This window comes from Rhinolophus ferrumequinum (assembly GCF_004115265.2).
Source record: "Rhinolophus ferrumequinum isolate MPI-CBG mRhiFer1 chromosome 5 unlocalized genomic scaffold, mRhiFer1_v1.p scaffold_110_arrow_ctg1, whole genome shotgun sequence".
NCBI classification, from domain to species: Eukaryota; Metazoa; Chordata; class Mammalia; order Chiroptera; family Rhinolophidae; genus Rhinolophus; species Rhinolophus ferrumequinum.
The window spans coordinates 11,041,739-11,069,292 of NW_022680355.1; the positions used below are offsets into that span (position 1 = coordinate 11,041,739).

A 27,554-nucleotide genomic window follows, 5' to 3' on the forward strand; every position below is an offset into this window, starting at 1 on the left:
ACAGGCCTAATGCAAAACCTGTAAAAACCGAGTTTTAGAAAGAGCAACTACATTTAAACACAAAATTAGTCACGAGTTTCAGTATTATTGACAGAATATACTTCATACTTAGTCCAAGCACTCACTTCCTTCCGTTAGCTCCTTCCACGTTAACCAACTATCTTCTCACGTAATCTTACTTCTTTTTAAAAAGAATTAAATTGAAAGAGTCATGATGACCAAGAGTGTACCTAGGCAAGCACTTTCACATAACGCTGGAGGTTGCAGTTAGACAATATGTACCACAGTTCTTTAAAATGCATGTATTCTTCACCTCTAGGAATTTACCCAAGAGAAATAAAAGAGCAAATGCAAAAAAACTCTATGTTCAAGGCTGGCCACACAACCTTTGTGTATAACAGCAAAAAAAACTATGAACAATCTAAATGGCCAATGACGCCTAACAAAAAATATTCATATATTGGAATATCATGTAGTTAGTAAAAGCGATATACTTACCAACAAGGCAAGTGTATTAAGTCAATATTCAAACTGAGTAGCAGAGCCACTGTCAGTAACAGAAGGATAAATTTATGATAGAATTTTACCTTACGCAATTATAGGAATAGCTGTTGTGAAGCTCCACCAGGGAAGTGAGAGATCACAGAATCATCGATCTTATTTATTGATTGAAGCCAAAACACATTCAGCTGCAGAAATCAGACTGCAAAGAAAAGGCTCGTGGGGAGACCTGGGAAGCTCTAGGTTCTCCCCCAGGTGAATGGGCCTGACGCTGCTGTTGACCAAATTGTCCACAAATCAAACCAAGATCAAGCTGGAACCCACCAACACCTCTGAGTCTCACGGCATCTAACCACAAAAACTTTCAGAAGTTAATGAGTGTTGCTGACACAAATTCTTTTGGCCAATTTCTAACCCACAACCATCCAGGGAAGGAATCATACTGTGGAACCACAAGATACACAGTTCCAGCTTAAGTAAACTGACATAGTACAAACCGCCACAGTACGCTGTCAATATGGTACACAGACGCACTTCTTAATATTGAACTCTTGAATAAAGACAACAGTAAAATCATGCTTCAGTCTAACATGATATAACCGTCCCTCACACAACCAAGAAGCTGTTATCTCCTCCAAAAATACAAAGTCTACTCTCTAACATTCATTCTTTATCTAGCTAGCTGAGTCGCACTTCCCTTAAATAATGAAATACTAGCTTCACCACAATTAACATATCTTAAGTTAAATATAGAATTGGTGGGGGAGGGGAGAAAAAGAACTGGTTACTGTATACACAAATACTAAGGTACAGTAGAAATATTCATAACTACTAGGGCTTTCATTCTGTAACTGGTCCTAAGGTCACAGCGGTTTCTGTTCTTCTCCCACCATCCACTACACACTGTCCCTCAGCAATCATTTCTTCTGGTTGTTGCTCCTCGCCTGGTGGGTGAACTCAAACCTTCTCTGCCACTAGTATCCCTGCTTGTAGTGGGTTGTTTCCATTTTCCATTAATTTTTATCACAGTGCCTGAGAGTCTAAGAGGGACTCCAGAGACCTGCACTCCTGACTGCTCCGCTTTACCCTCACTGTGTAGCAGCGATTCAATTTCCACGTGACAGTCAGGATAAATCAATCACCTAACCACTACAGGCATCGCCCACTTTGCCTGTTGGTACCCTGGCATGAGGAAGCCAAAGTGGCCCGCTCCTCAGCTGCCAGTTTAATAGACCCACTACCATATTTGTCAGTAAAAGCATCCTCTCTTTGGAACTAAGAATTCTAAACTAGCATTTCCCAGAGTTGTAGAGAAAAGAAGCAACTATTCTGCTAGGGAATCACAAGGGCTACTAGTGAGAAGAGTTCATTCCATTTCCACCCCTTGATTCCCTAAGCTATGAACGCTGGCGTAAGAGAAACACCACACACTGTGTCTGACTTAGAGACTAGACCACATTGCAGAGAACGTTACCCCAGCACCACAAAGAACTGCCACCACTGGTGCAGTGAGTCTTCAAAAGGACATTCCCCTGTTGTATCAATTCAGCTGCTTTACGACAATGGGGAAAATGGTAAGGACAGGCATTCCACGAACACAAGCCACATTTCACTTGCGTGAAATCAGCTGCCTGCTCAGAAGCACTGTGGTATGTAATACCATGACATAACGGGGCATTCTGAAAGTCACACGTAGCTTTGGCAGAAACAATGCAGGGAGGGAAAGCAAATCCATACCCAGAACAGTTATTCCAGGGAGAACAGAGTGTCATCCTTTCCATGATGGGAAGTAGCCCAACATAAGCCACCTGCCACCAGATGTCTGGCTGGTCCCCACAGGTACAGTGCTACCTCAGGGGGTTGGCGTTGGCTCCTTGCTATTGGCAAGGTGGTCATTTAACAGTCAGTGTAACCGGGCTGCTCTCGGTGAGCGGAAGTCCACTCTGCTGAGCACACGCACTACCTGCATGCGTGCGCCACCTTGGCATCTCTTCCAGGAGCCCACGAGGCAAGGACAGATGTGGATGAAAAAGAGGCTGAAATTCAGAGGTGACATCCATGTGATTATTACGGTCTTTCTTTGCTGAGGTTGCTCTTTGATTCGCAAAGAACAAAAATATTACTGTGTCCATTCAGAAGGACATCTACGTATCTATTCCCCACACTACCAATTATGTTCCTTTTAAGTCCATAATGAAGCAGCCGAATGATTAGCTACTGCCATGAATTAGGGTGGATCCACACCTCTAACCATCTTTCTTTCTAGGCAAAATTAACAACTAGGTGCACTGCTCAAGCTTCTACCCCCAGGGAAATTTCCCTTCATCACTGCCTTTCTGAGTCACCTGTGAGTGTGGCTACAGATGTCCATCTTCAGGCGGTACCAGCATCTTTATGTTAAACATTCCCACTTTACCTAACAACGAGGTAAAAAGAAATTTGGTGAGGTGAAGTCACTTGCCCAAAGCAGCACTGCTGGGAAGAACAGCCACAGGCCCCGGCATTCCACGACGCCACACTGCCTCCCAGTCTATAATCCTAACAGTGAGCAAAGTATAGTCCTAATGTGTCAGAGTGAAACTACGAAAGTATCTTCTCTGAGATAAACCACTCCAAGTCTCATTAACCAATTTTCATACCACATGAATTTTAATTAACTGGAAGGGAAAACAGAATAGAGGGAGAAAACTGACTCTCTCAGGATAGCGGAGAATGTTTTTTGACCTACAAAACAATTAATACTCTATACAGGGAATTCTGTAAGAGAAAGAAACAAAAAATAAACATGTAACACTTTTCAATGTTATTCTTCACCAAAGTAACAGATTCCCATCTTTAATTCATACCCAAATCAATGTGATTTTGCTAGGAAATTACTTAAGGACTACCCGGCATCATTTACAAACTGCTAGGTAACACTGTCACAATCAGCACCACCCTGAATTAACAGACTTGAGAAAAACAAAGCACTTCTGCTTTTAAAAAAAAAAAAAGATCAAGGTCCTATAAACACCAACAGAAGCACCTTGCCCTCCCACTGACTGCCTGTTTCCTCACTTCTACCAGCTCACAATACAGCCTCCCAGAATCAGTCTTGGCATCTCCATGCTAGTGATTCATTAACCACATTTTCCAAACCAAAAATCAAGACCAGTACGATACTATCTGACAAACTACATTTACCCTAATTTCTTAATCTGTTATATGAAAGTAAAACAATCACAAAAATGTAAGAATCAATTAATAAATCTTTACTGAAATCAATTGAATTTTCTAAATCACAACTAATCCATCAAATTCTAAGAAGTAGAGTTATTCTCATAGCTATTCCAAAAAGATGTGAGCAGAGGAATATTCTGTTCACACACATCAGTCATGAAATAGAGACAAAGAGGGGAAAACATTTTATTAATAAATTACCACATACTGAATCCAAAGCAAATAATTTAACCAAGATGAATCTGAACACTAATTAAGGGGACACAATAGCATTAAAAAGAAAGCCATCTAACAAAATATGTACAAGATCTACATGAGGAAAACTACAAAACTTTGATGCACGAACTAAAGAACCAAATAAATGGAGATATTCCATGGTCATGGATAGGAGGAAAACTTGCTATTGTCAAGATGTCACTTCTTCCCAACTTGATCTATAGAGTCAATGCAGTCCCCAATCAAAATCCCAGCAAGTTATTTTGTGAATATCAGCAAAGTGCTTCTGAAGTTTATATGAAAAGGTGATGTCAGCAAGGTAGCCAAATAAGACGTCCCTCATCGTATCCACCTTCAACAATCTGGCATCAATCCACGGACAAAAGTGCCTTTGTGGGAGTTGTGGGATCCAGAGAGGAAACTGAAATCTCGATGGAGTCCAAGATAGAGGAGAGCTCTTTTAGAAAGACAGGCCTGCACCCAGGCAGCTGACTAAACCATGATCTCGGCTACAGACTTGGACTCAGCTCCACACCAGCAGACTCGGCTTCAGCCCCATTTAGCTTTGCTTTGACACCAGCACCATACACTTAGGGCCCCGGGAGGGCTCTCACCCCCTCATGCATCAGATAACAGACATACAGACACTGGTCCCAGATGAGGAGCCTGCAGCGGCCCCTGAAACCACTCCGTCCCTCGCAGCCGGAGGCCAGCAGTTCCTGGAGAACACTGATTTAGACAATCGCCCACAGACAAGAGAACCCTTGTGGAGTCCAGGAGGCCAGTGGGAAGCCCCAGCACACCACTGGGGCAAACAAAAGCTGAGGTGCGATGCAGCAGAAAGGGCAGTAGGAGGACGAGTTTGACTTCAATCACAACCCCCCCCAAGGCAGCACCGCTTAGTGCCAAGAAAGCCCTTCTCAGCCAGATGATTTCTCCTGTGACGTGAAGTGCGAGGGTGTGAGGGGGGGCCCCACTTCCCCCGCGGGGTGACACACTGCCACAGACGCCCATTTCTCTCTTGCCCCTTCCAGGACACCAGATCATGAGCTGTACAAGTAGGGAATGGTAAACAGCTGGGAGAAAACCAGCAGCCAGACCTTGGAATGGAATTCATCAAAGGGATGTGGATGCTACCAAGTACGTCAAGAACTTCATCAAGAGGCTCAACCATGACCTGCTGGGGACGCTTTGCCTGCAGATCCCCCCAAACTGACCTACAGGCACCGCCAGTGCCGCATGCGCCTGATCCACACAAAACCTCACCTCATGGTGAGCGTTTGCAAAAGGCCAGTGAGCATGCGCAGGAAAGCAGCCCAAATCTGCAGGCCTCAGAGAGGCCTGTACTGTGAAAGCTATTCGACTTTGATGAAAGATGAAAATACAAATAAATGGAAAGATATCCCATATGTTAATGGATTGGAAGAATTAGTATTGTTAAAATGTTCATAACACCCAAAGACATCGATAGATGCACTGTAATCCCTATTAAAATCCAATGGCATTTTTCAGATAGAAAAATAATATCCTAAATTTTGTATGGAACCACAAAAGATCTCAAATAGCCAAAGCAATTTTGAGAAAGAAGAACAAAGGTAGAGGCATCACCTAATTTCAACTATATTACAAAGCTAATCAAAAAAGTACGGTACAGGCATAAAAATAGACAGATCAATGGAACAAAATAGAAAACCCAGAAATAAACTCACGCATATATAGTCAAGTAATATTTAACAAGTGAACCAAGAATACTCAATAGGGAAAGGATAATCTCTTCAATAAACAGTGTTGAGAAAACTGGATATTTGCCGCAAAAAAAAAAAGAAAACAAATTGGACCCTATTTATACCACTCACAAAAATTTACTCAAAAAGGATTTAAGACTTAAATCTTTAAGTTTAAAACATGAAACTTTAAAACTCCTAGAAGAGAACAGAAAAAAAGCTCCCTGACATTAATCTTGGCAATGACCTTTTGGATATCACACCAAAAGCACAAGCAACAAAAGCAAAAATAAATAAGTGGGACTATAAAAACTAAAACGCTACAGCACAGCGAAACAAACACATAACAAAATGAAAAGGCAATCTATAGAATGGGAGAATATATTTGTAAACCGTCTACCAGATAAGGGGTTAATATCCAAAATATATATATAAAAAACTCACACAACAATAACAAAAGAATTATTGATTTAAAAATGGGCAGAGGACTTGAATACATTTTTCCAAAGAAGACATACAAATGGCCAACAGGTTCAAGAAAAGATGCTCATCATCACTAATCACCAGGAAAATGTAAATCAAAACCACACCTCACACCTGTTAGAATGGCTATCATCAAAAACACAAGAGGTAAACTTTGGTGAGGACGTGGAGAAAAGGGAACCTTTGTGCCCTGTTGGTGGGATGTATATTGACATTCCCATGTGGAAAACAATATGGAAGTTCCTCAAAAAATTAAAACTAAAACTACTATATGATCCAGAAATCTTATTTCTGGGTATATATCCCAAGGAAATGAAATCAGGATCTCAAAGAGATATCCGTACTCCCATGTCCAAACAGTTTTGGTTCATCACCTGTATAGCACAGTAACTAAACTTCAGGCTGCAGAACAGGGCTCAACAAAGTATGACCCCCAGGCCAAATACTTGGCCCCGTTTTTGCAAACCGTTTCATGAAAATACAGTCACACCTGTTAATTTACATACCATCTATGGCTTCCTGACTATAATGGCAGAGTTGAGCAGCTGTGACAGGTCACATGGCCTACTAAGCCTAGAACAGTACTCTGTGGCCCTTTGCTGAAAACATCTGCTCACTCCTAAAGATTACAATCTCATTGGTCTAGGGTAGGACCATTAGCTATTACTGTATCAGCACAAAAATGTGTACAACAAAACAGGAAAATATTCAAGACAAAAATCAGGATATCCAATAATATGAAAGATAAAGACAAGATGTTAATACACAGACCACAGAGACCACAGCATATTATACAATAAATTGAAGCCATAAGTTTGGCTCTGGTATCCATGAATCCACAAAGATAAAGAAGCAAGATCATTATATGATTTATAGTATCTATGAAGTCAAAACATCTTCGTGGAAGCACACTTTTTTCTAAGCCTACTTCTGTCTGACTTGGAAAGGAACGTTTTATTGCAATTCTTCTCTGTGACGTAAATATATCATTTGTCCCTTCTCACCTAACAACACCTCACCTCTTCACTCAACAACAAAACAAAACTAAATAAAAACCCCAAGAATGAAAGCATTTCTATATAGATAGTACCATGCTGCCTTTCCTTCTTTTTTTTTTTTTTGGGGGGGGGTATAGGAGTGTGGTAGAGAGTAAAGATGGGTGGAAGAAAGGCGCAACTGAATTGGAGACAAGTGGCTCTATATTCCACAAGCTATTAATAAACACTAGTAAATCCACTAATGCAAGCAGTCCCCGAGTTACGACACTTAGTTCATACAAAAGTGATTTATTCAGACCTATAATTCATCTCTCCCGCATGTACCCACTTACTCAATGGTCTCTGTTGATTATGCCAAATGTATCTAGACAAAAGAACGGAATATGTATCAGGACATAGCAAAAGCACAATTTCATCTTACCAGTGTTAAATTTAAAACATGGTTTCTCTGTTTTCAAATGTGGGAAACACCGAACTGGTTTTCTACAGTTCAACGACAGCAGTTCGGGTATAATTTCCACTGAGACCTCATTTCCTCCACTACCCTCTCCCTTGTATCTGACACTTATCAAAAGCACGCTACCTGTAGCTCTCTCCAACGTGCCTGGGTGTGCATGCTGTTTCTACTACCTGTAGCTCGTCCCTCCCAACTTCCCCTTCTCCTTAACTCTGTAAACTCACGACTCAGCTAAACTCATGCTTTATGAGAAGCCTTCCCTGAAAACCCCAAACAGGGAACTGTTCCTTATCATTCTCTCTAAAAGTTCCTTTTAAAAGAGACAGTTCTCAATCCACATATAAGTCACACATATTTTGAAAATATTTATTAAAAATGTCTAAAGTGCCAAGATCTATAATACAGAAGATTATGACAGAACACCAAAATTAACATTAGAAGGAGAAACCTGCACCTCAAACTCACACCCCAGTAGTACACAGTCAGAGACCTTGGAGTCCCTTTCCTCTCTTTCCTCCCTCTCACCGTTTCTGCCCACACAGCCAGCTAACAGTCAAGCCTTATTCCTATTTTCCAACCCACTGCTATGCCAATCAATTCAATTGTGGAGGAGTAAAAGCTGGAAAGTGTCGCAACCAACTGTGTACTAAAGGCTGAAAAAGAGACGCTCTACAGATTCACTTCTGTGACTGCAAATTACCTTCTGTGGGCATATTAGCTTTATGCTGCAAGAGAATGGCTACAGGTAAAATAAGTCATCTTTGAGTTCTCCCTTTCTCTATCCACCCATTACTTCTTTCACCAAGGATTCCTGATTCTCACTTGCATCTATTCTTTCCTTTTCAATTTTAAATGCAGCTAAGCCAATTCAAGGAATACTCTTTACAACTGGACAAATATGACAGTCCTCTAACTGGCCACTCTGCATCCAGTCTGTCCCTTGACAAATTCATCCTACACCAATGCTAGGTCAATCTTCAGAAACCACCTCATCCTTTGTGCAAAAAAATGGAAGGATACAAAACAAACATTAACAACGGTTTGGGGGAAGGGATGAGTAGGAATATGGGGAGAAGAATAAAAGGGAATTGTAGATTTTGCTTTTAATACAACTGTCTTATTTGAATCTTTAATAGGAAATGTATTATTTATTTAGATGTTCTTTTTTCAAAAATGCTGCTTGACATTTTTTCTTTCTATAAGCAAAATTCTACTGACTGCCAAAAGTGAAATTAAAAACCTTTTAAAAATAACAATTATTTTCTTCTATGTAGATCATTTCCTCATTTAAATATAAATACTATAGATTGATTTCCTCTTGCCTACATTTAAGTCTTTATAATCTTCTATTGCTAAATGATTTACACATCACATAACACATCAGAACACCTATCTAGGTATTATCACAGTACCTAGCATAGAGCCTCTCAGAGAAGGCAACTAATAACTACTTGTTGAAATAACTATTTATTGAACTACTTCTACACATCCCTATAGCCTCAAATACTCCTCTTTCTAGAAAAGAAAAATAAGCAGTCTCAGTCCTACCACGATGATTCCAGCCACTAGATTTTAGAAATTCACCACCACTTACTACCGTCACCTCGAGCCTAGCTTCCCCTCGAACTCTTCTTGCGCTCCTTCCAATCCATACTCAAGCCTGCCTCCAATCTGTTCTCCACTCTAAACACGAGCAATCTTCTTAAAAAGTAAAAAGAGTAATGTCATCCTACTACTTAAATACCTAACACTTTCACGGTCTTGTCATCAACCTCAGAAAACAGACCAACATCTTAACGCAGCCTTAAAGCCTTGTTTGATCTGGTTCCCACTTCTCCTCACCAATCACTCTCCCTTTGCTCACTATAATCTGAAGCACACAGGTCTGTAACTTGTTCAAAGTCACTCTGCTTTCACTCACCTCTGGGCCTGTATATATAACGTTCCTGTTCCCTCTACGAGGGATGTTGTTTTTCCTTCCCTCAAAATTTCTTGGCTAACATACATATACTCAGATCTCAACTCCAACATTACTTCTTGTGGGGTGCAAAAAATAATTTTCCTCCTCCCACCTTCTAAAATGTTTAGCTGGGCTAATATTCAAACTGACAGGAGACAGATTAACAGAAAATTCCAAAATGTATTAAGGATGCACACGAAAAGGTGCCATGATGTAAGCCCTGAAGACACAATGGGCAGTTGAGGTTTATATGCCATTTTGGACAAAGGAGGCAGGGGTCTGGGGTTTCAAGGGGAAAGCAGGTAATTTACAGGTAGATGAGAAAGAGCAAACATTCTTGCTGGGTCACCCAGAAAAAATGGGACACAGAGGGAGTTCAACAAACAGGCTTTGCTAGATTTCTCCCTGTCTGCCACATTTAGTTTATAGTATGATGCTAAGATGCTGCCGCTCCCTTCCTATCAGCAGGTTTTTCTATCTGAATTTTTGTTTTTTAATTTCTATTGGGGAATATTGGGGAAAAGTGTGTTTTTCCAGGACCCATCAGCTCCAAGTCAAGTCACTGTTTTCACTCGAGTTGTGAAGTGCGCAGCTCACTGACCCACATGGGAATCGAACTGGCAACCTGGGTGTTACAAGCACTACACTGTAACCAACTGAGCCAACCCGCCGCCCTCTATCTGAATTCTTTTAAGCAGGTAAAGGGGAAGAATCATAGGTTCTTTCAGAGTTTGTTGTTTTTTAAGAAAACAGCTTAAAATCAATATCCCAAAAAGCATATTTTGGGGTGCCAAAACTTTGGTCCCCCTCACTTCTTCGACACACCAGGCTAGGTGGGGGCACCTGATATGTACCCCCATGTCAACATGTACTTCCCTAGATAAAACTTATTATAGTATGTCATTTATTTGATTAGTGGAGGAGGTAGAGATTATATAAGTGCAGAGATTACATCTGACATTGTAATCAAAACACTCAGGTACGTAATATAGGCAGTAAAATGCTGCTGAATAACTGAATAGGTGTGACTAACTAATATATTCATATGCTATACTAAGAGAATACCTACACAAGGTACTTTAGATTTTTATGAGGTATTAGTCAAGTTACTTTAGCCAGAGATGCCCAATATACATAGTGCTACAGAATGATTATTTAAAATTCAGACTCCTATTATTACCACAAAAGGGAGACATTAAGTCTACTAAACCAATCATCTATACCTAAGTTTCTCAAAGAGTGGTCTTCGGAAAGCTGCGGATTCCAAAGACCCTTTCAGGAGATTCACCAGGTCACAACAATTTTCAACAATACTAATGTTATTTTCTGTCTTTTGTGTGTTGTTAACATTTGCACAGAGTGCAAAACCTAAGGTGACTGAACTACTAGCGTCTTACCATAAATCAAGGCAACGCCACCAACTGCTCTAATAATCATTACGTTCTGTACTGCGAACTACTCACAGGAAAAGATACTAATTTTATTAAATCTTGACCCTTAAAACGCCTTTTAATGTTCTGTGTGACAAAATGGTAAGTATACATAATAAAGTACTTTTGCTGCATTCTAAGAATAATGGATGACTTTAGGAAACAGCACTTGTGCAATTTACTTGCAAGCCACTTTTCCATGGAACTTCAAAAAACTTCAGTTATTTCAAAAAACAAATGACAAACTATGATTATTCAGATTGGATATTTGGCAGACATTTCTTTTCTAAAATGAACGAAGTGAGCCTTCACTTCAAAGAAAATAATTGGCAGTATTTGTTGCCAACAATAAAATTCGAGCTTTCAAGCAAAAATGAGAACTTCAGAAAACTTGTATCCATCAACGAGAGCTTGGCAGCTTTTCAATACTTTAACACTTGTATCATAAAATCTGTGATATTAATGAATGTGATTTTTTTCCATAACATACAATGAAATGTGTCAACATTCAGATCCGTACCATTCAGTGAACAAATAATTTCCAAATGATCCATGCAACAATTTTTAATTTAATGAGGTATAAAAGTTCAGTGATATGGTTCCAGTCTATATTATAACTAATCTTTAAAAATTTACTATCTACCAAGTTCTGATATAGAATCAAAGAAAATCATCCACAATTACATGTACAAGCTATTAAAATACTCCCTTTCCAACTACATAACTGTATGAAGCCAGATTTTCTCATATACTTCAACCAAAATAAAATATCACAACATGTTGAATGCAGAAGCAGATAGGAGAATTTAGCTGTCTTCTATTAACCAGTTGCTAAAGAAATTTGCAATAATGTAAAACAATGCCATTCTTCCCATTAGACTTTTCTTAGTTTGGGAAACTGGTTATTTTTCAAAAACTGTATTACCTACGTTAACAATAATAAACTCATTACACATTATTTTAAATGAACTAATGTTTTAACTAATGTTTTAACTTCTTGATTTTAATTTCTGTTGGCTAATATACAGTTAATATTGATAGATATAACCCATCTAAAGGAAAGTTCTCTGGGGTCCTCAATACTTTCTAAGAGTATAAAAGAGTCCTGAGACCGTAAGTTTCAGCAGTGTTGATCTGTATTTTAGAAAATTACCCAAGGGATAAAGAAAAAGAAATTCTAATTTAACACTCCCTCCCTATATTTTCTCTCTTCAGTAAGACTGAGAAAAATTGATTTTAATATAAAGATTTTTAAGAACGTTTAGGAGGAATCTTAATTCATAATAATTTGAATTAAACCATTTTCTGAACAACCCATTTATTCAGCATCCTAATGTCTTCATTACAACAAAGTAAATATTTAAACATAACACTTGCTAACGAAATAAAAGGAATAGGTATAAGTAAATCCGAAATTTTTTTAGCAAAAACTGAAGAACTCAGAAATAACCTAATGAAAACCATCAGAACTTCAGGGCTAGGAGTCACAGAAACAAACTACTAACAACCATCAGAATTGTCACTTTGGACATAATCTAGTTCAAACTCATTCTTCTATAGAAAATAAAAGAGAGTTAAGGTCTGGTTAAAATACAACTAATTCATGATAAAATGAGGACTAGAACCAAGCTTCCAGACTCCTTGTACAGTTCATATAAACTTTTGAGAGCTTAAGTGCCAGGCATTGGGCAGGCACTGGAGATACTGGAATAAACAAGACAAATTTAGTCCCGCTTTCTTGGAAAGCAGCATCAAACGTCAAACAAGTGTAATGAGTGCTACAGAAGAAATACACAGGATTTTATGGGAACATCGAACAGGGTATAAGCTGACCTGCTGGTACAGGGAAGAGGTCTCTCAGGAAGTGACCTCATTATTGTCATCAACCACCGTCCTCGTCACTCCCCTCCTTCCACTAAGGACCTCTAACATCTAGCTCACTAATTAACTATCCCTAGCATTATTCTTAGTGCTGTAAACATTTTGTTCAGATAATTCACTCAAAACCCTTGCCTCTCAGTCACCTGACTTCCTAAACTGAACGATTTTTTTCTGCCATTTTGCACCACCAGTCAAAAACTGCCATGGTCATTACTAATAATTATACCATTTCCAAAAATCTAGATTTCAAAAATTCTACACTCTAAACACCCAACTTCTATCTCTGCAGTTTATTTACTCCAGTATCTCAATTCCAACTATCCTTTGATATCACAGGACTTCCCACCTATTAATGCTCCCAGTTTTTGACTATCCACGTCCGAACTGAGATGTGCTCTAAGTATAAAATATACATCAGATGCCAAAGACTTACTACAAAAAAAAAAGAATGTAATACATCACATTAATAAACTATTTATGCTGATTGCTTATTGAAATAATATTTAGGATGCACTGGATTAAATAAAATATGCTACTAAAATAAATGTTGATCCTATGTCTTCATACTTTTTTAATATGACTATGAGAAAAATTTTAAATTCCATATGTCGCTCACATTGTATTTCTATTAGACACGCTGATCTATTCTGCGATGAATCCTAAATGTTGACGTCCAACTCAGCCTCTTCCCCAAACTCCAGAATGACTACCTGGCCTATCTATTTGTTGTCCAGTCAGTATCTCATACTTAACACGTCCACAACAGTACTGTTTTAAGTGTAATACATTTTTATTTAACCTAATATATCCAAAATATTATTTCAAATATGATTAACATAAACAATTATTAATGAGATATTTTATATACTTTTTCATACCAAGTCTTGGAAATTCAGTGTTTAGTTTTTGTTTACAGCATATCTTAATTCAAATACAAAATTTTAATTGGATATAACACAACTTTTGACATTCTCCTACCTATGTGTTACCATCCACTGACACACTTTTAAAAAATGTTAACTAAGAGTTATCCTTAGATTCCTCTTTCCCTAATACTCCACATCCAATTCACCAGTAAGTCCTGTTCAGCTCTGCCTTAAAATACCCAACCTCTCCCCTCAATTCCTCACCCACCACTAAAGTACAAGCAATTGTCATTTTCTGCCTGGACTATAATACCCTCCCTGCTGGTTGATTCTATTCTTGCCTTCCCTTCAGTATGTTTTCCACTCAGTAGCAAGAATGATTCTTTTAAAAAATAAATCAAGTACTCTAATGATAACCACATCACACTTGGAATAAAATCTAACCTTTTTTCAAAGCCTACAAGGCCCTACACAATGTAGCAAGACTAGAAAGACAGGACTATACTATATAGAGTCTCTAGGCCTCATTGGGAGATTGAGTATTTATGGGAATTCACTGAAAAAATTTTATGTAGGGGAGTAGCATAATCAGATTTCCATTTGAAACTACCCCTTGACCCACGGTGTAAATAGTGGGGATGTGATCAGATGGGGATATGTGGTGCTATAAAGATGACGGAAGCTATCAGAGCTCTCTAAGCTTCACACTGGGGTGGTACAGTGGAGATGGAACAGCAAATTTAAGAAATATTTAAGAAGAATCAAAAGGACCTATTACAGATGAATTAGTGGGGGAGGCGGCGTAATGGAGGGGTCAAAAATGATGCCCGGGTTTCTATTAAGTAAGTGGACAGTAGTAAGAGATTGGGGGGAAGTGATGAGCTCAGTTTCTAGCATCTTAAGTCTGAGGCACTTGTGATTCAAACAAGCAGAGGTATCAAATGGGCAATTAGATATACGGATCTAAACTTCAGTGGAAGAAAGATCATTCAGATAGGAATAAATAAAAACAGCGTGGGGTGGTATGTGTAGAAAGGAGCTCACACAAAGCCACTTTAATACCTAAAGGTAAAGAAGAACAAAGAGCCAGAACGAAACAGGAAAAATAGGAAAGAATGTCATCACACAAGCCAGAGGATTGATTAGCTTTCCAAAAACAAAAAAAAGTGGGAATGGTCAATTGTGTGAACTGATGCTACGAAGACAAACAAGATGAGAACTAAAGAATATTCAATGCATTTTGCACCACGTAGGCTATTGAGCATAAAGACAGTGGAGCAGTGGAAATGACAGACAAAATAAAGGGCAAATGCAGATTTCCAGTCAAAATGGCGGAGCAGGTAAACATTGCTCACCTCCTCTCAGGACCTCATCAACTACAACCCAACTATGGAACAACCATCACTGAAACTAAAACTACAGACAAACAGAAGAAACCACCTCAAGACTGGCAGGAGAAGCAGAGATATAGAAGGGGCGGTCCCACACCCACGTGTGACCATTAAAAATCAGGATGGATAGCTCCCTCAAGCCCCCCATATGAGTGAGGGGTCCCACCCCACACCAGGCTCCCCAGCCCAGGGTTCCACTGGCAGGGAGAGAAGTCTCCATAACTTCTGATTGTAGAAACCAGCACAGATTGTGCCGGAGTGAGAGGAAGGGCACCTGGAGTCCCAGGCGCTCCTCTTAAAGGAACCGCGCACAACCTTAGGGATTCACTCAGTCTGAGCTACAAAGCTGGGGCCAGGGATATGGGGGGAGGGGGGAACTGAATTATCGGACTTCAAGGTGAGTGCTGGAGGGGCAGCTTTTTCCCAGATGCAGGAGCTGGTGGAAGCCACTGTTTCTTTGTTGAGCACTCCCTCTCTCTGCATGCAGCCGCCATATCTAAGTCTCCATCAAACTGGCTATCATCTTTTGTCTGCCCAGCCCTGGTGACTCCTGGAGACCCTGCCCACCCAACTTTCGGGGAAACCCAAGCCACTTCCAGTGCCTTTTCTGTACAACCCGTCTTAGCTCATGCTGCAGACTTTAACTCAAACCTCCACAAAACCCAAATAAGCAACATGCAGCTGCAGCATGTCCCAAACTTCTGGCTGAGTAGCTCTAAGGCCAACACTAGCCACCGCCAGCCTCAGTTTGCAGATTGGCCTCTCGAGGCACCTCTAAGCCCAGTGCAGGGAGTGGCCATCTGTGGACTGCTTTGTGGCTCATACCACGTGGCCCTGGGCAAAGCAACACTATGACTAAACTTGGCCTGCAGCGGGTCCCCTCCCAGAAGACCCCAGGGCTGGGACACCTGGTGGCCAGCTTCCAAACAAGCTGGATCATCTTGACAGCCTCCAAGAATGACAGACCCAAAAGACATATTGGGCAGGTACCAGAGCCCTGCTACTGAGAACCCTACTCTGCAGAGTCAGCCCCTGCACAAGTCCTCCACTGTAGTCATGGCAGGGCCTCACAACCAGTCAGCCTGAGGGTCAGTTCCTCTCACTGATGTGCAAACAACAACCCAGGCTCAACTACAACAGGAGGACACATACAACCTACACAAGGGACACACCTGGAGCACCCAGCTCTGGTGACCAGAGAAATAGCACCACCGGGTCCCACAAGACACCTACTACAGAAAGCCACTCTCATAAAACCAGCAGGCACAGGAGCCCTACCTAGTACATAGAAACAAACACAGGGAGGCAGCCAAAATGGGGAAACAAAGAAATATGTCCCAAACAACAGAACAGAACAAAGCTCCAGAAAAAGAAGTAAACAAAACGGGGGCAAGCAATCTACCAGACGCAGAGTTCCAAACACTGGTTATAAGGATGCTCAGTGATCTCAGTGAGGACTCCAACAAAGAGACATGAAACGTAAAAATAGAGATAGAGAACACAGTGGTGATATATAGATGATGTATTATAAAATCGTACACTTGAAACCTATGTAATTACACTAATCATTGAAACCAAAAAATATTTAATTCAAAAAATAAAAAAATAAATAACAGAGATAGAAAACATAAAAAAGAACCAGTCAGAAATAAAGAATACAGTAACTGAAATGAAGAATACATTACAGGGAATCAACAGATTAGATGAAGCAAAGAATATAATCAGCAATTTAGAAGATAAGGCAGCAGAAAACACCCACCAGAACAGCAAAAAGAAAAAAGAATCCAAAAAGTAAGAAGAGTTTAAGGGGCCTCTGGGGCTAAATCAAGCATAACATTCACATTGTAGGAAAAGAGAGGAACTGAAAACCTATTTGAAGAAATAATGACTGAAAACTTCTTTAACCTGGAGAAGGAAATAGATATACAAGCCCAGAAACAACAGAGTCCCAAACAAGATGAACCCAAAAAGGCCCACACCAAGACACATCACAATTAAAAGGCCAAAGTTTAAAAACAGAGAATCTCAAAAGCAGTAAGACAAAATCAGTTAGTTACCTACAAGGGAACTCCCATAAAAATGTCAGCTGATTTCTCAACAGAAACTTTGCAGGTCAGAAGGTATTGGCAGGAAATACGCAAAGTGATAAAAAAGCAAGGACCTACAACCAAGATTACTCTACCCAGTAATCTTTTAGAACCAGCTGTCATTTAGAATCAAAGGATAAAGAGGTTCACAGGTAAGAAAAAGCTAAAGGAGATCATCACCAACAAACCAGTATCACAAGAAATGTTAAAGGGACTTCAAGAAGAAGAAAACAAAGAAGATCAAAAATATGAATAATAAAATGGCAATAAATACATATCAACAATTACTTTAAATGTAAATCGATTAAATGCTCCAATCAAAAGACAGGGTGGTGGAATGAATAAGAAAACAAGACTCTTACATATGCTGCCTAAGAGAGACTCACCTCAGATCAAAAAGCACAAATAGTCTGAAAGTAAAGGGATGGAAAAAGATATTTCATGAAAAAGGAAACAAACAAAAAAAAAGCTGAGATAGCAATACTCATACTAGACAAAATAGACTTTAAAACAAACTATAACAAGAGACAAAGCAGGACTCAGTAATCCTACTTCGATTAATTATCCAAAGAAACCAAAATGCTACTTCGAGGGGACATGTGCATCCATATGTTCATTGCAGCATTGTTTACAATGGCCAATGTGTGTTGGCAACCTGGGTGTCCATCGATGGAAGAATGGATAAAGAGAAGGTGGTTCATATATACAATGGAATGTTGCTCGGCCATGGATGGGAATGGGTTCTTGCCATCTGCAGGAGCATGGATGGATCTGGAGGGTATTGTGCTGAGTGGAGTATCTCAGACAGAGAAAGACAGATGCAATGTGATTTTGCTTACATGTGGAATCTAAAGAATAAAATAAATAAACAAACAAAACAGAAACAAACTCATAGATGCAGAGAACATTTTGATGGTTGCCAGATGGGAGGGGGGTTGGGAGTGAATGAGAAAGGTAAAGGGATTAAGAAGTACAAATTGGTTGTTACACAGTAGTCACGGGGATGTAGGGTACAGCATAAGGAATATAGTCAACAATATTGTAATAACTATGTATGGTGTCATATGGGTACTAGATTTATCAGGGTGAGAGATGGCAGGGGGTTGGAGGACAGGGTGAAAAAGGTGAAGGAATTAAATACAAACTGTAGTTACAAAATAGTCATGGGGATGTAAAGCATAGGAAATATAGTTACTAATATGGTAATAACTATGCATGGTGCCTGGTGGGTACTAGAATAGTCAGGGGGATCACTTCTTAAATTATATAAATGTCTAACCACTATGCTGTACACCTGAAATTAATATAAAATAAAACTGAATGTTAACTGTAATTGAAAAATTAAAAGGGGTGGGGGCAAAAGTGATAGGGAATAAGAGGTTCAAATTTTATAAAACAAGTAAGTCATGGGGATGTAATGTAGAGTATAAGGAATATAGTCAATAATATTGCAATAGCGTAGTACGGTGTCAGATGGTTGCTGATCTTATGGTGATCACTTGTTTAGGTATATAAATGTTGAACTACAGTGTATCCCTGAAACTGATATAATCTGGTATGTAACTATACTTTTTTAATAAAACTTTTTAAAAAGGAAGAGATGAGGACACACCAGACATGTTTGCACGAAGGGATGATCTTGTGCACACAGAAAGAAAGTGAACATCTATAGACCAAAAAGAATGACCTCTAAAGAAACCAAATCTGCCAAGACTTCAATCTTGAACCTCTAGCTTCTCAACCTTAGAAAAAAAATTTTATTTGTTTTTAAAGCCACCAATCTGTGGCATTTTGTTATGGCAGCCCTAGGAAACTAATACAGTTAGTTGCACAACTGTGAAAATATTAGAAACCACTGAATTGTACACTTTAAATGGGTGAAACTTATGATAATATCTCAATAAAACTGTTCCTAGAAATAAATGAGAATAAAAACTTCAAAGCAAAAGGATACGAAGCGTAAGATTTCTGAAAAAGGCAAGAGAGGATGGGACCCCGAGCAAAGGTAAGTACTGACCTTAGCTAGGAGGAAGGACATCCAGCCTCCATTATAACAAGAAGGAAGTAGAACAGAATGGACAAGGGCGCCAGGAGGCCTGGAGATGGAGTGGTAAGAAATTATACGTCCTACACAATGAGGTCTATTTTCTCCATAAAACAAAAGATGAGAATGGAAAGATTTTAAAAGGGAAGAGAAGATTTAAAACAGTTTATGGTGAGTGGAAGAAACAACTGACATGAAAAATAGAGTGGAATTGCTGGGCAATGCTGAGGGCCACACTGAGGGGTAACCGTAGTTTTAAATAGCACTCATGCACCCTCCCCACTATATTGCCTTCTTAAAATAAGAACGTATTATTATAAGTCTTAGGTTGCCAATATTTGAACTTAGAAGTATCTTTTCCCATATGATGCATTATATACGTTTCTGGCATTTAAGTGGAGGGTGTTAATTCCCCATGGCCCAAATAGAAAGGAATCTCAAGAAGTACTACTCTTGCCTTTCCACAAAATGAAAAAGTTTACCAAATGTTAATTTTATCACAGCATATAGAAATTACTAACAGGAATTAAACATAAAGCATTCAGGAAATGAGTGACTTAAAAGTAAACTGAAGTTTTTCAATAAACTTTTTCATTAACATAGTATTTTTGTTCCCTTTAAGTTTCAAGGAAATAATAAAATTTTGCTCCAATTAAAAGCAGCTGAGAATATCCAACTGCACATCATGCATACTATGCTTCATTTAAGCTCTAAAACTATAATTCACATTTGCTTTAATAATTAGATAATTTCATAGAACTGTTAGAATTTTTTTAGTTTTCTACAATATACTATGACGGAAATATTTTGCCTTACAATAAACAACATGAGTTTACCAACAGTACAGCATAAAGGTTAGATACATTCTAACAGACTATACATAAGAGTGATATTACAAGGCACTTTACTGTCTAAGCCACATATATTTCTAAAAAAGTTTAAATTTTGTGCTATAACCATATTTAATATTACTTTGGTAGTTGGGGGGAAATTAAGCTGATATATAAAGTGAAAAATTAAGCTCCAAGCCTTAATAATTTCTATCAATCCACACTGAAAATGAGTCTATATTCACGTCTGGAATTCCCTCATTACACTGTAGTACAGTGATAGAAATTCAAAATTATCTAAGTGCAAACTTACAGTTACATATTTCACAAAATACCATAATGAATCACTGAAAATAGGCACTCAAATACCATACATGACTATTCATTCACAGCAGTACTATTCACAATAGCCAAGAAGATACAAACAACCAACGTGTCCATCAGTAGATGAATGGTTAAACAAAACATGGTATGCGCATATGCATGAGACTATGCTTAATGTAAATGAAATAAGCCAAATACAAGGCCACATATTGTATAATTCCATTCATATGAAATATACAAAACAGGTAAATTCATAGAGACGGAAAGCAAATTGGTATATGCCAGGTGCTGAGGGAGTAGGATAGGAACAAACTGCTCAATGGGTATGGGGTATTTATTTTTTGAGGAGTGATAAATTATTTTGGAACTAGGTCAAGGTGGTGGTTGCACAAGACTGGGAATGTACTAAATACCACTGAACTATATATTCTAAAATGGTTGGTTTTATATTATTTGAATTATAACTCACCAAATAAAGTTCCATTTTGAAGCAATATAGCTGCATTCTAACCAACCTGTGGCAGAAATCACTACAAAATTAGCTATAAATTAAAAATATGGGGTGGCTGGATGGCTCAGTTGATTAGAGCGCGAGCTCTTAACAACAGGGCTGCCAGTTCGATTCCCACATGGGCCAGTGAGCTGCACCCTCCACAACTAGACTGAAGACAATGAGCTGCCGGTGAGATCCCGGAGGGGCGGCAGGATGGGCCAGTGGTTAGAGCCCGAACTCTCAGCAACAAGGCTGCCGGTTCAATTCCCACATGGGATGGTGGGCTGCGCCCCCTGCAACTAAGATTGAAAACGGTGACTGGCCTTGGAGCTGAGCTGCGCCCTCCACAACTAGATTGAAGGACAACTACTTGACTTGAAGCTGATGGGCCCTAGAAAAACACACTGCTACCCAATATTCCCCAATTTAAAAAAAAGTGTATATACATACACACATATATATATATACACACACATATATATATACATACACAGACACACACACACACACATATATTAACTATTTTAAAGCTCTCATTTTTGTCACAAATAAATTATAATAGCATTCATTAATTTTCCCCACACATAGAAATTATGCAACGGATTTAATAAGCCTTCATCTTTTAGACATACATACTAAAATATTTATGGATGAAATGGTATGTCAAAGACGGGCTTTACAATGATGGTACAGAAATATGAGAGGAATATTAGATGAAAGGACTGGTTTTGAGTTGATAACTGTTAAAGCTGGGCAATGAACATGTAGGGGTTCATCATACTACTCTTCATTTCTGAAAATGTTTGAAATTTTCCATAAGTTTTTAATTACTATGCTAATAATTAGTAAAATAAGACTTAAAATTAGTTTCCTTTTATACTTTAAGCTATATTTGAGATGGTCCTACCAATATTCTTTAGTCGACATAAACCACAATTCCACAAACATTTGCTGAACTCGTATCTGTGGATATATATCAAAATCAGAATCTACTTGATTACAAATATACATTATCTTCCTTAGGATGTTTTGTTTTGCTTTCAGATTTTCTTCGTATACATTAGTTCACTACCAACTATCTCTGAGAAAATTTCATTTTGTAAATGGAGAAAATTAGTAGATCCAAGATTAATTGTAGTTATTCGGGTTGACACAGTGGTAATACTAAAAAAATTCAAGTCTCCTTTCTAAGGAATTAATGTTTACTGATAAAATGATCTGGTCAGCTATTTCCTTTAAACACAAAATCCAATAATTGCCATTTTCCAAATGGCTTATCTTCTCAATGCTGTACTTTTTAAAAAAAAATCCTTTATTTTATTATTAAATATTAAGGTCTAAAAAGTTTGTAGTTCCGGGGTTTGACTATTATTTCTTCTAAAATCAATCATAACTTCAATAAAAATTATAATCAACACAAAAAGACATTAGAAAAAGTATACAGCTCCCCCCAAATTCAAATTTTTTAAATGCCCCCAAATTAGCATTTCATTATTATTTTTACCTTACTTTTCATACCAAAACTCTTCTCATGGAATTACATTTAAACAATTCCATAATGTTTCCTTCAACCTCTTCTCCCAATATTAGCACTCTTCCTTCTTTTCTTGTGTGTTAACTCACAAATGTCTAATTCCTATGACATGATTTCAGCCAACATAAATAGGATTATTCTAAATGGACACAGATCAGACCCCCGAATTGCCCAAATACCTCTTCTCCACTCCAAGGAGTATTTGCATTCTTTAGCTATCAGAATCAACTGTACAAAGCAGAAGCACATAGGAGGAATTATCCTAAGGGATTATTTCAACAATTTTCTTTAAACCCTCTCCAAAAGACAAAAACATGCTAAAAATGAGGATCTAAACACACTAGGACTAGATCAAAGTACCACATGTAAAGCTCTTATTAATATTAAAGTTATAAAAGAAAAAAAGAGGAGTTAGTTTTAATACAAACTTGTAAATGACATACAGTCCTAAAGAACATTCAGTATTATTGAGAGCATTATTAGTAAGAACTGATATAATATTGCATCCTTATGAATGGACTTTCCTACGACTTAATGCGCAAGGTCAGATCCTGCGCATTAATAAGCATGTGTGTTACTGTATGGGTCAATCTAACAACTACCTGAGGATCTTCCATAACATTATCTAAAACCCTGTTTTGTTTTGTTCTCTTTTTTGAGATACAATTGACATACTCTATATCTCAGGTGTTTTGAGTGTACAACATGATTCAATATTTGTACACATCGCAAAATGATCACCACAATAAATCTGGTTAACACCTATCACCACACAGTTAGAAATTTTTTTTCTTGTGGTGAGAACTTTTACCATCTACTCTCTTAGCAACTTTCAAATACACAATACAGTGTTATTAACTATAGTTACCATGCTGTACATTACTAGAACCCTGCTTAATTCATTTAGATTTCCATCGTATTATCTCTGATTTTGCTAGCCACTGTTTTACTCAAACGTCAAAGTGCAATTATAAGTCTACCATTTCCAATCTGTCCTAATCTCCTCAATCATTTTGACTACCTTCAGCTTAATCAAGTTTGTATGGGTATCAAAATGTTTCAAAACATTTTGTTTTGTTAACTTCCACTAATTCTTTTACAAATTTTCTTATCACAATTGCAAAGCTGAATCAGAATAGAAAAAATAGGCCAGGATGCATAGAAAGGAAAAGGATCCACTGAGCTCAATGAAAAACTAGCCTATGATTCCTATAATTCAACACTTCAAATGCCAAAGCTACTACCATCCTTTGGTGATCCAGGCAAGTCCCCAAACTAGAAACATACCTGTTCTTATAATTTTGCAACTTCAAACTCAGAAGAAACATGGTAAAATAGTTGTTAGGTTCCCAGACATGCCCCAAAAGAGTCTATTCCATGACATTTCTGAACTAGTCCAAGCTCTAGACTCATTCAAGTGTGGAGACAGTATGATACGGAAAGAGCATAGCCTGTGGAAGGAACCTGTCAGAGTTAGGCAGAAATCCTGACTGCCAATTACTTATTGTATCATCAAACAAAACTCATTTAACTTTTCTGAGTCCTAACACCCTCATTTGTAAGAGAATACTGCCTATCATGGAGAATTTTTGTAAGGATACAATAATACAAATCAACCAGCAGAGACTGTGACTGAGTAGGTACTCAAACAGAAGTAATGACATGTACTACCCTCTTCCCTTCTCTCTAAGACCCTCCTTTGTACCATCTTGTTTTATCCCCTATGCTGCGGTAAGCAGCCTACTTGGTATTCACTAAAAGGAACTTAGAATATGCAATCAGAAAATACGGTTTTGATTCCCCGCACTATCTCATGAGATATGGAAATTTAGGCTAGGTATTTAATACATCTGAACTTTAAATGGCTTATCTGTTAAAAAAAAAGGGGGGGGGGGAAGAAAGAAAACATTCAAGTATTGTAATGATTAAGTGACTTCACTTATAAACTGACATTAACTACATGGTACCAGAAATGCTAGCTTATCCCTATTTCAAAGTGTTCCTGCTCAAATATTATCTGCCCTCTAAGGACAAATGTACATACATAATGAGCAAATGAGCATAAGCTAACATCATAGGAGTAAGAAACCAAGCTAAACTAAGTACTGATGCAATCCCCTTCATACTCCCAGAATTAGAATATACTTGCTAACCCAAATGAAGATTTTATTGGGAGAATCCCAGGCAGAAAACTAACTTTAAAAGGTTAGCTGCATGGAAGACCTAGCAATCTGCATACTGAGAAACCTTTCTTAAGCAGTTTCTACTACTTCCAACTTAACTCCGCTTCCTATTCCACAAATATCATGCTAAAGGCATTATGGACCCTAAAGAAGAGCAAAGAGAACTGGCCAGATAAAGTATGTTCAAGTTGAGGAGTTGACTGTCCTTGACGTAATCTACTAGAAAAATTCAAACTGGTCATAGGAATCAAAAGATGGAAAAAGGCAAAGATTTTTCTTCATGTCTATATAAATGTTTATATAAAAAAAAATTTCTATTTTGAATATTATTTCCCTGTAACAATTTCAAAAACTCTGTCCTTTTTAAGATAATGTACTCCTTTGAGAAGTTCTGTTATTACAATACAACACTTAAAAGTCAACAAGACCCAAATTGCACTAGAGCCAAAAGAACCTGTCAACTAAACACCTTAACCTAATTGGACTATACTTCCAAAATGTAGGAAAACAACAAAATTAAAACTGAATTCTCAGGATAAAAATCACCCAGGCAGTAACTTAACTCATCTTGGGTAAAAAAAAAAAATCTCAAAACGCAAGTCACCACATACTTTCCCTGAGAGGAGGTACATTTACGTAGGCTGTTCATTATAACCCAATCAGGATCACAGAAAGGATACAGAAAGATCTCAAAAGACACCCAAATGGGTACGACTAGTACTTTTGTTCCCTATTCACAGCACCAAAGTTAGCAGCACAGCACATCACAAAGTCAGCTACCACTTCTCCTACAAAGTCTTCAGCATCTTCTAAGCCTGTCTGAGCCTGACCTTGTCTGAGCCTCAGGAAGGCAGCTAGCTAATGGCCTGCATCATGCCCCCCAAAGTTTAAAGGCTACTAAGATAAACATCTTTTTCCCCAGTAAGATCAGAATACCGCACTTGTGTCAATTTAGGACCACCAAAAAAAAAAAAAAATCTTGGGCCACTGATAGTGGTTCTTTGCACCACTGTACTAACGTGTTTAAAAGTAAGAGACTACATGAGAATAAAATGACTTATCTTAACTAGGGATATTACCAAGAAGTTTAAAAATGCTTCCAAGTTACATGATGGTGGCAGGAGGTGAAAAGGAAAGGGGTCAGGGAGGAAAAAAAAAAAAAAAGCCTTACAACAGCAGACAATTACCTGAAAAACAGTCACCAGACAGGTTAAAACACGTTTGCATTTGCCAACACTTAGCAGTTACCACATCATGTATTTGTCAGATTTCCCAACATGCAAAACAAAAAGAAGCCACCCTTTGTGAAGTACTATCTGCTGACTTCTACAAAGAAATGACTTCTGGAATAGGTGCAATTTAACTTCCTGTGCTCTCCCTTTGACTTTCAAAGTCCTTAAAATCTTCAGTAAATTGAGATTCACCTCAATTTTAATATTTATGTTAAATTGAATAAAAGCTGTATGTATTAATATCAATAAACTACAAGGTAACTTTTCTAATTGAAAACTATATCCACATTTCTACTTGGTTTTAGACTATTTCTTAAAGGCTAAATATAACGTTTGCAAAAACAAGAAATTTAGTAGACGTGGCAGGCATTCAACAAGTTTATCAGAATTCCTAAAGTAAAAGCTTGAAAAAGTTTGAGATAAATTCCTACTAGTGCTACTGAAGATATAATGTTACTAATATGGAAACTGAGAAATATTCAGAATATTCTGAAAACAGTATCTCCTTCTAAAAATAAGGAGGAAAAGCATTTGCCAACACAGAAACTATTGGTTCTTTAAAATGACAATCACATGGGAGGAATTTCTATAAATACTTTAGTTCTGAATTGCAATAACCCTAACCTTTCAAAGCACGTTTTGGCCATGTTTTGCCACTAAATAGTGAATTGTTGGTGCCCTTATATTGATAGAAAGGATTCTGGTACTTTATTTGGTTCTATTGTAAACTGTTGGTTTATGCAGTTAAAGACCTACAAACCAAACTATCACACCATAATTCACTTTCAATCATTAAAATAAAAACAAACAAGCATCTGTCATAGTTAAGGCCCCAAGAATTTTCTAATAAATTTACAGTAATATTTTACGTTATGGTTCTAAAACTAAGTATGTTCTGTAACCGATTTGGATTTAGAATCTATACATTCACTTATATTGGTAAGAGAAACCTTCAAAAAATAAGCATCGGGCGATTACACCATTCTATTTTAAGTTACTTTATGAAACCAACAGTTCAAAAACTTTTGGGGACGACAGTATTTAAGACATTTTTCCAAGTAGTTAAGATTAATTTGTGTTTTATAATAACGACAGCTGGAACCTCCTCTAGACATACGTTATGGTGAGGTGGAAGTGAAAATGATGAGAGGGAAGAAACCCGACTTGAAAACGGACAGGCAGGCAAATTTACAAACCTTCAATCAAAGGAATTTTGAGATTAACTTCTCTTAGACGTCTTCCCTCACTCCCCACCCGCTTCCTCCTCTCCTCGGGGAGGTCTGTGTAATGTGACTCATGACAAATTTTTTTAAATAAATAAATAAAAGACACACCCTCTGGATTGAACTGACATAATCTCCCCCACCCTACCCTCCCCCGATACACACACCCCGCTTTTCCTCTCGCTTCTGCTGCTCCTCCCTGTGCCTCGTCCCTGCCCTTTCCTCTCCCCTCTGTCTCGGTCGTAGACCCCTCGCCTGGCGGAGAGGCGGCCGGGTGGCAGCTGGGTCTCAGGCAGAAACCTCGCGACCGGCAGGCTGCGAGGGGGCAGCGCGACTCGGGGAGCTGAGCCCGCAGGGAGGCGGACGGTAGGGGGGCTCCGGGCCGCGGCGGGTTCCCTGCTCCCTCGCCCATTTTCTCTCTCCCCTTCTATCGGTTTCAACCACCACAGCCACTTCCTGTATCGCAGCCCGACTCCCG

General features: G+C 38.4%; 1 protein-coding gene across 10 annotated transcripts in view; it reads right to left on the reverse strand.

Annotated features, from left to right (window-relative positions):
* The window catches only part of ABI1 (abl interactor 1), a 109,653-nt gene that overhangs the window by 81,598 nt on the left and 501 nt on the right, over positions 1-27,554 (reverse strand). The window lies entirely within an intron of this gene.